This window comes from Oreochromis niloticus, unplaced genomic scaffold (assembly GCF_001858045.2).
Source record: "Oreochromis niloticus isolate F11D_XX unplaced genomic scaffold, O_niloticus_UMD_NMBU tig00002392_pilon, whole genome shotgun sequence".
In the NCBI taxonomy this organism is placed as follows: Eukaryota; Metazoa; Chordata; class Actinopteri; order Cichliformes; family Cichlidae; genus Oreochromis; species Oreochromis niloticus.
Genome location: NW_020327636.1, coordinates 1 through 10,737, shown reverse-complemented (window position 1 = coordinate 10,737; position 10,737 = coordinate 1). Strand labels below are relative to the sequence as shown.

The window sequence follows — 10,737 nt, the reverse complement described above, 5'->3', positions numbered from 1 at the left end:
AATCAATTTTAGATGCTTAAGAGAAAACAATCTTAAAGCAAACATCACACAAAAAGAAGTAATGAAGAAGCCAAATGAAGAAACTGTGTTGCAGAAAGCTGTGTGTCTACAGCTTTGTACACACACAGGTTGTAGAAACCTGTTGACCAACTTCCTCAGTGTAGTAAATATTTCTTCGTTTACTTTGTGATTCAGTCGAGACATTCAACCAAATGCAGATACTGGAATTTATTTAACTTTCATCATGTCTCAAGTGGCTCTTTCAGTGCCACAATTAGACACTAAACATGAGAAACTACACGTTAACAGTGCACAATACACAGAAAGTATCAAGTTTAACGTCCATATGTTAACACTGAAAGGCCCACTGGAACCCTAAGTTATTTTTCCTTGACCTTGTGTGTGTATTTTCTTCCTTCCCACTATTCAGAAGTGTTCTGGTACCCCAACATCTGACACGGACACTCAGATTTTTGAGTTAGGTAGTCTTGTGTAGCATTGGTGGTTTAAGCCTGGGGACTGTTACTGGAGGCAATGCCCCGATTGGGAAGCTGCTGGCTAACACAAGCCAGGGCAATCTGATCATGAAGGATCCCCACCAGGATTATTTGTCTGTAACACTGTGGCTCCTCTGAAGTATCACACTTTAGGCCAATACTATTTTACTTTCCTATTTGCATCACGGTTTAATCATGAAAGCATTATACATCCTCAGAGGGTAATTTTAAGCACTAATAATAACATTAACAGAACTTCATACTGACTCACATCGTGTTTAGATAATCACACACACAGCTGACCAATCAGCATGATCAAAATACACCCAGCTGACACACATGCACATTCACACGCGGACAAAGAGAGGGCAGGCCTACTCTTCAATGCTGCACTGAACTCAATACATCCTGTAATAATATTTAGGAAGGCAACTGGCTACTGCAGTCCAAATTTGGAAGTTGGCTTACGTTTGATGATCAAATTAGGAAATACCAAGGAAAATCTTTCAGCTTTGAGATGAGATCATAGAGGATCATTCTGGTAAATGTCCCTGGGTCATGTGTGTGGAGCAGCAACACGTGATAGAAAGCTCCTATCTGCTCTCTCCTCTCTTCAACTGCTGTACAAGCACTTCTTTTTCTACAGCACAAAGTGTGCTGCTGGTTGTTTTGAAGACTGTTCATCAAAAGTGTTTGAGCACCGACTCATGAAACAAGCTGCGAGGTTTGTTTTCTTTTTCTCTCATGTTTAGATTATTTTCTAAATGCATGGCTAAAGATAAAGGGTTCAGCTGCTAAGCAGTCACATATATGTGGTTAGTACCTGACAGGTAGATTTGATAGGCTAAACTGTTGCAGGAGGAATCTCGGTTGAGAATGACACTGAGGCTGAGCTTGGTTTATTTCTTCTTCTGCTCATGATTCCATTTACTGATGAACTTAAACTGCTCTGTTTCACCATCATTTTTAACTTCATCTATATTAAAAGCAGCTAGCAAAACATAGATTTCTGCCCTCATTACAAAGCACAGGTGTATACTGAGTGAACACAAAATATCACTCAAAATATTTCCACTCAAAGGTTACTGGACAATTAGAACCAAAAGACAAATTGCTGTTTGAATATTTGGTGTTTCCTTAACACATTTAAACAAAAGACAAGAGACAATAATACATTTATTCAAAATGAAATGAAATTTTAGCTGACAAACTAATTTTCAGTTTTGGCCAATAATATTGGAAGAACTCCTGTGCTGTGACATATTGCTTAAATGAAATCAAGAAATTATTATTTTAATTAGAATGTACTAAAAGTGTTAAAATGAAAACAACTTACATTTTATTTTTGGAGTTGATAAGCTGATTGGAATCTGAAGGAGACACTGAAGGAGATCCAGTATTTCTTTCTGGAAATGTAGGAACGTCACAGAAAACTGGCCATCACACTGAGCATCACCCCATTAATACCATACCTGCAGCAAAAAGAATAACTGTAGAAGAAACGAGACATATAATTCAAGAAAGAATTAAGTTCTCACGAACGAATCCTGTTCTGCAGTAAATGAAACTCTGTTTTAAGGCACATTGTCCTTACTTGATGTGTTATGGAGTGACTCTGCTCTTCTATCAGTTTTCTGTCTCTGGTTTGTGGAGCATCTTGATCTGAACAATCTGAAAGAAATTTTTAAAATAAACTTCCTTTTTTGACTTATTGCAGACAAGTTAATCTGTAGATGAAAATGAAAGTTTCAGATAAAACTTTGTCTCACAATTCAAAGACATGCTCACAAGCATTAAGACTACTAATGCCTTGAGTATATGAAGGACACCAAATAATATCTCAGAGTGTTCACCTGTAATGCAACAATGGTCAAAGAAGTTTGAGCCTAAAACTTCCTAAAACATAAACATTTAGACAAAACACTGTCTCCATTATCTTGCAAGGTATACTACAAAAAAAAGAGGTAAATCGTGAAAAGATTGAACTCAGTAAAATAATTAATGCTAACTTTACCTTTAACAGTCACATCAATCTCTACTGATGTGTAAGGTCCCAGATCATTAGTGGTCACACAATAATGTTACATTGAAGCTGTAAATGTCTCCTTCAGATACTTTCACAGCTCCATCTCTGCTCTTCTTGAACCAGGTGAAGCTGCTGACACCAAACCAAATTTCAGCCATCATCTCTTACATACTAACATATTAACATTGTAGTCCATAATCACTTTGTATGATTGAGATCAGGACTCTGGGTGAGCTATTTAAGTTGAGTGCAGTGATGCTTGTTAAGGGTCCGAAATTGAGGACGAGAGTAAAACAATGATGGTCCAGAAGAGCATGATCAAAACAATTAATTTTAATGAATACACGCAGCGTGGGGAGATGTACACTGGAAAACATCAGTTGTAAATCCCCGCCCAAAAATACACTTCAGATTGCTTTTATAACATCAGGGTATTATAACACCCCCTCTTGCATTTACAAGCACATAATTTGCATCTTAAGAACATTATTTGCCTCTTTACAGACAATGATCAATCTTAAGAGATAAATGCAGAGACAGGAGTTCCCCTTTCTGGCATCCTTTCCAAATATGGTGATGAGGTCCCCATGGACTTGTCCTCCTTCCGTCACCTGTTGTCAAGTAAACTCTAGTGCAATATGTTGTTGAATACACTGAGGCCTTTCCTCAGCTACTATTTTACTGTAACAATATACTCAGCATGTAAGCTTTTAAGATTATAGATTTAACTCAATGATTTAAAGTGGTTATAACTGCACCTGTAATAAACATGTTAATATGTGATTATGATAACACCTGTAACACAAATTATAACATAATGCCAACAACTTCAATAAATGCTTTGATGAAATGATAATTAATGCAATGATAAAGATGATGGTTATGTAAAATAATCCCTGTAATTCTACATGCTGGAACAGGAAGACATGTTCTACTAGAAGGACGTCCTGAAGCAGACTCAGGAAACACAGAGTCACACAATGAGAAAAGGCGTCTTAATCTGTATACAGACAACTGTACAAGAGTTCAGTAGAGACACATATTACTTGTAGAAACAGAAAGCAAAGAATCAGCTCTTCTGCCCCACTCTGTGATGATTCAACAGCACATGAATAAATCAAATAATTCAAATTTAAGTCATTTCTCCTTCCCATCAGCCTCAGGGTAAACTTCATTTCCTCTGCTCTGCATTCCTCATTCTCTGTACTCTTGCTCACTGTCTGCTACACAGACACACTCTCTACAAAATGAAGTGATTTAGTAATACATGAATTTTCACCCATAGGGAGTCTAACCGTGTCCTCTTTGGTGACATCTGGTGGTCAAAAGTATGAAGAGCAGCTTGAATCTACAACTTTAACTGAACTGCTTCATGATTATGACCTGCTCTGCAGAGCTGAGCTAAAGCGTCTGTTTAACATCACGTGACAGTTGTAATAGCAGGCTAAAACTTTGGTGCTTTGAACATTATGTCTATTTGAATAATAAAGAATTTCATTATAGGTTGGGAGCAAGCTTGTGGTGTGAGGTCCATGTCTCTATGTGCTCATGTAATTAACCAGTGGACCATTTATATATAATATATCATAACTTATATGTATAGTTTATTTCTTATGTATATTTTTGACCTGGGGTTGCTTGTGAACTAGTTTTTATTTATTTGTCTATCCATGAAGCCAGGTATCTAACCAGACACTCACTCTGGATGGCATGACCTTATCCTCCAGTAATACAGTGAGGAATCTTGGAGGCGTTTTTGACCAGATTATGTCTTTCTATAAATATATTAAATGTAGGCTACATGTAGAACTTCTTTCTTCTATTTGTGCAATATGTTCAAAATTAGAAACATCCTGTCTCAAACCAATGCTGAAAAACTAGTTCACGCTTTCTTCCACAGCATGTCTTTTGTCTTGTCTCCACCCCCTTACCTCCAAATGGTCAAATTAGGCAATCTCACTCACTCTCCAAGTGGTCCATCTGATCATCTCCACAGAACTTTTGTTTATGGATACACCTGGGATAAACTCCTCTCCCCTCTCCCAGTAACCTGCTCAGTCTCTTGAACACTGAACCTCAGAACTCTGACAATGATGGAGAAAAGGACAGCAGCTCTTACCATGTCTGGTCTAATGGAACGAGCCACTGGTGCATGCTCAGCCAGTATTTTATTCATCTTTTCATGCCTAAAGATGAATAAAAATACTTAAGAAAAATCCATTTAATACTGATTGGGAACATTTCCTGCAGAATGGCAACAAAATTAAATTGTTGGCTGGCTGCCACGAGATGGCGCCATCAACACTAAAGGTGGATATTCAACGTGCCCATAAAGCTGAGAACTTACTACAGTCAGAAAGTTGGAGCTGAGCTGTCAGAGAAGGTGAAGACTGAGCTGAAGACACTGTAGGAGAGAGTTTAAAAGCCTCTTGACAGGAAGCCCATGATCACCAAGCTCACCAAGAATTATAAAATGTTAATAAATAAATCAACAAACAAATTTATGAATGAATATGGAGATAAATTCTTCTTAAAAGGTTGATAAATGCATACAATATATTATGATATATCACAAGCCTAAACTGAGATATACAAATGTTTGTGAGTAATTTCACAAATGTGTGTTTGAAACCACACACAAATTCAAATTGATTCAATCACACATAAAATTATTTTACAAATGCATTTATATGTACAAAGCTGAACAAAGTGATAATTTCACACACTTTAAACTTCAAACTCACAAATATGATCTGTTTTACTTCCTGCTGTATCTTTACAATTTTTTTGTTTCATATCAGACATAAAGTAGAGCAAAATAATTTGAGTCACAAATAATCAGAAATATCACAGAGAGACTTTATCAATTAAGATAAAATATTATATGTAAATAAATATTTATGAACTGAACATTATAAATGAGACATTAATTTTAACAAGCCTGCTAAATAAATAACAAATCAAACAAGAGCATGTCAGTGTGTAAATACTGCATTAACTTGGCAACAAGTAAAATAATAGTAATGAAAAGATCGCTTTGCTCAGGTGGAGGAGTGGGTCATCAACCAATTGGAAGGACGGTGGATTGATTGCTTTCTCCACATGATAAAGTATCCTGATCAAGATGCTCAACTCCAACTTGGTCCCTATTCATCCATCAGAGCCTGAATATATGTGACTGTTGTGCATAGAAAAATGCTATATATGTACACTATATTGCCAAAATTATTCACTCACCCATCCAGATTATTGAATTCAGGTGTTTCAATCACTTTCATGGTGACAGGTGTAAAAAATCAAGCACCTAGGCATGCAAACTGTGTCTCCAGACATTTGCACAATGCAAAGTGTTGGCTGTAGTGGTGTAAAGCATGCTGCCACTGCACACCAGAGCAGTGGAGAGTGTTCTCTGAAGAGACAATTCACACTTTGGTTTGGTAGTCTGATGGACAAATTTGGCTTCGGTGGTTGCAAAGAGAATGGTGGATTAAAGACATAGATGAGCGAGTTTTGTGTGGGAGAACTTGACTGGCCTGCACAGAGTCCTTACCAACACCTTTAGGATGAATTAGAGTGGAGACTGTGAACCAGGCCTTCTTATCCAACATCAGTGTCTGACCTCACAAATGTGTGTCTGGAAGAAGACACTCCTAAACCTGTGGAAAGCCTGCACTAAAGAGTTGAAACTATTATTGTTGCAAACGGTGGCCAACATCATATTAAACCTTATGGATTAAGAATGGGATGTCACTCAAGTTCACATGGGTGTGAAGGCAAATAGTTTTGGCATTGTAGTGTATGTGTTTGACTGAGTGGTCAGCCTTGTAGTAAGATTTATTTTAGAAGCTCAAAATAAGTCAGACTGTGCTATATAATCTGATTACTTTTTCAAGTAACGAATACTGTAAATGATTACTATTGCAAAAAAGTAAATAGACTACTGTTACTTTCACTTAGCTCGTTACTGTGCTAGTTACTGCGTTACCAAACCGCCATGATTTGTTTGTGAGAGTATCTCATTACAATGATGTAAGCACATGTCACGTCCGTGGCAGCAACAGAAGTGTGTATCAACAATGGATAATATGGAGTGCGGGAGAGAGTATGACTGTGCAGCATTTAAAGCTTGGAAGTACTTACATAACTTAAGTTTTAGTCCGTAAAAAGAGACAAAAACATTAGCATCCGCTGTACACGCTGCGTTGGAAGAAAACATCTTTCTACAGCAAAAATTAAACTTCAAATCTGAGCAAGCACCTAGCACGCTGCCACGGAATGTGAAATGCACAGAGAAACCCCCGGATCCTCCTGCTGACATCACCACTGCAGCACTGGCAAACCTCCACCGGCCCCACTCTGCTAAACACGTGAAAACATGTGCCGCTTATCTTTGATTTTATTTATTTTTGCTGTGTTTTCTTGCATCTACTAGAAAGAGCGAGTGTAGACACAAACATTATTTTATTTATATGCTGGAATATGCAGAAAATGGGTTTAAATGTTAAAGAATTTCTTCAAGTCAAAGACAGTTGCATATAATTTAATTATTGCTTAATGCAATGTGCATAAGATTAAAAGATTAAAACTCATAAAACTATTTTAAAAAGAGGCTTTCCATTTGATTCAGTTTATATGATAGATTATGCATAAAAATGAATTGGTCTGAAAGGCCTATTGCTTTATTGCGTATTCAGGTGAGTATAATGTTTTTTAAAAGTAACTAAGTAACTAATTACTTTTGAAAATAAGTAATCAGTAAAGTAACAGGATTACTTTTTGGAGAAGTAATCAGTAATTAGTTACTAATTACTTTTTCAAGTAACTTGACCAACACTGCATATAAGTACCAGTCACTTTACCGTTCCCTGCTGAACTGCTGCAACTTCTATTTACGCATATTTAATATCATAAGAGGTCAAAATCTGAAAACAGCCGTATGAAATTACTACAGGAGGGTGAACATAAAAAAAGCTTTTTTTTACTTCACTGAACGGTTTGGCAGTGACTATGACACATTTTCACGTAAAGCTCCACATTCATATTTCATTCTTTACAGTTTGTAAACACATACTTCTCATTTTTTCTTCACCTCAGCGTAGAGTTCCTCTTGGCCATGAGCTCTCTGTGTTAAGCTGTTTACTGGCTTGTTGACTTTCACCTGTGCGTACACCGTATCCTGCTGCTGTCCTCTGTCCTGCACTGAGTCAGAGGATGCTTCAAATCCCAGCTTAGAGAAGCTGATCTCTCCATAATGGATGTTTTCTTCCTCTTTTTCTGTGTTATTTACTGACCCTTCAACAACCTGCTCTTCATGTGATTGATCTATGAAATAATCCAAATACGAAATTCGTGAGGTAGACCTGTAGAGTCATTATTAATCATGTTTAGACATTTGAAAGTATGTGACTAGGTGGCTGTTTACGATCATAAGTTCAGTACTTTCTTACCTGGATGTGTTGTTGAGTTTGATGTGTTGACTTTAACCACCTGGACGACATAAGAGATAGTAAAATTAAATCTGTTTATGTTTATTATATGTGAGAGTAATCTAAGCTTGATGAAAAAAAACACATTTTAAGTGCAGCTAAAATATCACCGTTAAATATCATGTGTACTACTGTGATGTGCGACACTTGCCAAAGAAAGATTATCAAACAAATGAGTAAGATGATCCCAGAGATTCCTCCAAGAAGTAGGCCCAGTGTGGACTCTGTGTGAGTCAAACAGTATACAATAATGTGGACTTAAAGATACCCTTGCAAAAGCTTTTTTACATGTTGTTAAGTTTCAGTGTAGGAAATCTTCAAAGACAATTGAAAAATGGAAGAAAAGAAAGACATCAGTGTCTTCAGCCTTTATCTTTACCTCAACAGTCACGTGAATCTCTGCTGATGTCTGATTACCCAATCATTAGTGGCCACACAGTAATAAACTCCTCCATCTGTTACATTGAAGCTGTAAATCTCTCCTTCAGATACTTTCACAGCTCCATCTCTGCTCTTCTTGAACCAGGTGAAGCTGCTGACTGGAGGTTTGGCTCTGCTGGAGCAGGTCAGCTTCACCCAGCTGCCTGCTGACACCAAACCTGATGGACTGATGGATGCTGAGGTGTCTTTAGGAGCATCTGGAGAAAAAGAAATATCCCATAGATCAAACTCTGACTGTCAGTACTCAAAGACGATCAGTGTGCTCACAAGCACTGTGATTCCCAGTCTTCACTATAATGTAGACACCAACCAATATTCTGTAATGCAAGAAGATTAGAGAGCAAAGAAAACTGTTTGAAGTGACAGAACAAACGTTTAACAGCAAATGAGACCCTTTAGGGTGAATCAAGGCGAAGGAAACATTTACTTTTAAACAACATTGTAAAAGATGTTTCAGGAAACACTTTTATAATTAACATTTAAAAGCTGAATGACTGCACTGTGAAGGATGAAGTACAGTCTTGATGTTTATAAAATAAAATTCAGTCCCATATGAAGCTCGTTTCTGTTTCTAATCCCTCTATAAAATCTATCACAAGAAAACTCAAAAAGGAAATGCATTTTAAAAAATAACTGATGAGTAATTTTACCTCCAACAGTCACATTAATCTCTCCTGATGTCTGATTACCACATCATTAGTGGCCACACAGTAATAAACTCCTCCATCTGTTACATTGAAGCTGTAAATCTCTCCTTCAGATACGTTCACAGCTCCATCTCTGCTCTTCTTGAACCAGGTGAAGCTGCTGACTGGAGGTTTGGCTCTGCTGGAGCAGGTCAGCTTCACCCAGCTGCCTGCTGACACCAAACCTGATGGACTGATGGATGCTGAGGTGTTTTTGGGAGCATCTGGAGAAACAAACAAACAAAGACATGTCACACAAAGCATGTTGTCCTATAGGATTCAGTTCAGCAACAAACTCTGATTGTCTTACATGAAACACTGAGAGTCTCTTCTGTCTCTGCTGCCTTGTTGTTTTCCTTGGTTCACAGGATATCTGGCAGAGCAGCTGATCTTCTTTCCATCATGTGTGTCTGACAGAGTGATGGTCTGCTGGATTTAGTTGTAAAGCTTCCATCTGTATTTTTCTCTGTTATGTTGTGAGAGTCTTGTGTGAGATTCCAGGTGAGTTGAGGAGGGGAGTGTGGACAGGGAGTGAGAGCTGAGCAGGTTATAGTGACAGACTCCTTCTCCTTCAGATCACCTGGGATTGTAATATTGGGCCTCCAAGGAGAATCTGTGGTTTCACATCACAAATATATTATCTGCTACAGAACACAGCACATCAAGTTTGAACCATTATGGATTCTCAGATTTACTACATAAACTTAATAACAGCATAAAAAATACAAACTCATTTCTAAAACAGCTGAGATTTGCTGAGTCATTCACAAATCAAAAATAACTAACTAAAAATGTATAACATCAACATTCGAAGGTTAAAAGTGAGACATAATTGTTTTTTTTTAATATTGAAACATTTGAAGCCAATCTATTAAAATTAGGGGAAAAAAGTTGGGACACAAATAACATAAGATGTGAGTGTTCTCGAAAACATTTGTAATCTACTGATGTTAAATCTTTCAGAATTAAATATAACGAGGGATTCCTCACTCTGTAATGACTGCAGATAATTAAACGACTTTACAAAGATATTGTATAACGTTTAAAAAATTATATTAAACTTAGTATCACAAAGCATCTGGGTATTTTGTGCTACATAACTTTTAAAAAAAAATCACATAATCTGTAGACTATCTGTTCACAACAAGCATGCTGACCCAGCTGTGATAAGAATGACTGGCCAAACCGCCACACAGTTCACACTTTAATGACATTTGAACAGACATCATTCTCTGTGGAAATCACTGCATGAGCTCAAAAAATCTTTTGTTAGTGTTCAAAACCATTGCTTTTTTTTCTGTATCCAAAATGTGAAGAAAACTTTACCATGAAAAGATTTGAAGATTTCAATTGATTACCCTCAATCAATGCTGCCAATCAATTTAAATTAATAAATCATTTTCAATATGTGATTAACTGATTTTAAAGATGATAAGAAAAATCTTCATTTTTTATTTAATGACTCCATGGGGTAAACTGGCATCAAAAGATGTTCGATGTATAATAAAACAATTAAAATATGAGATACGAGCTCTGAACTCTTGAGGAAACTTTTGTCTGAAACATGAATACAGAAAATTCGATTTGAAATATCTCACAGT

The 10,737-nt window shown here is 36.9% G+C and overlaps 1 long non-coding RNA gene across 1 annotated transcript; it reads right to left on the bottom strand.

Moving 5' to 3' along the window:
• Nucleotides 1-9,139: 9,139 nt before the first annotated feature.
• Nucleotides 9,140-9,581, bottom strand: LOC112845019 (uncharacterized). The gene is made up of 2 exons (XR_003217792.1): nt 9,447-9,581; nt 9,140-9,360 (listed from the first exon to the last, which is right to left on the bottom strand). It is a non-coding gene; the product is annotated as an uncharacterized LOC112845019 (long non-coding RNA).
• Between the last annotated feature and the right edge of the window lie 1,156 nt (nt 9,582-10,737).